Source organism: Haliaeetus leucocephalus, unplaced genomic scaffold (genome assembly GCF_000737465.1).
Source record: "Haliaeetus leucocephalus isolate CR32 unplaced genomic scaffold, Haliaeetus_leucocephalus-4.0 Scaffold598, whole genome shotgun sequence".
Classification (NCBI taxonomy): Eukaryota; Metazoa; Chordata; class Aves; order Accipitriformes; family Accipitridae; genus Haliaeetus; species Haliaeetus leucocephalus.
The window spans coordinates 6,694,216-6,694,615 of NW_010973034.1; positions in this window are offsets into that span (position 1 = coordinate 6,694,216).

The following is a 400-nucleotide window of genomic DNA, read 5'->3' on the forward strand; positions in this document are numbered from 1 at the left end:
CCGGGGATGGGGACGGGGGTGGTCGGATGGGGCACCTGCGGGCAGACGTGCGCTCGGGCCGGACGGGACGGGGCGGGAGGCGCTGGGTGTTTTGGGGGCTTGCGGTTGGTTTCCCGATAGTTTTCGCCTTTTGGGGTCTTCGGGCGAACACCGTGGAAGGCGGCAGGGCGAGAGTCGGCAACTTCGCGTTCGAGCTGCGTGGCGGAATGAAAGCCAAAAGCGAGCGGCGAGCGCCAGGTGAAAATAGCCGAAACCCTGCTACTTTTCACCCGGCGTGCCCACGGATGAAAGGGCCCGGGGGGGGGGGCGAGCCTTGCAGGAGGTCTCGCCGCGGGGAGCGGCATCCCCGCACCTTCCCGGGCACCCGCCTTGCGAACACACAAGCCGGCGGGGGCTGCAG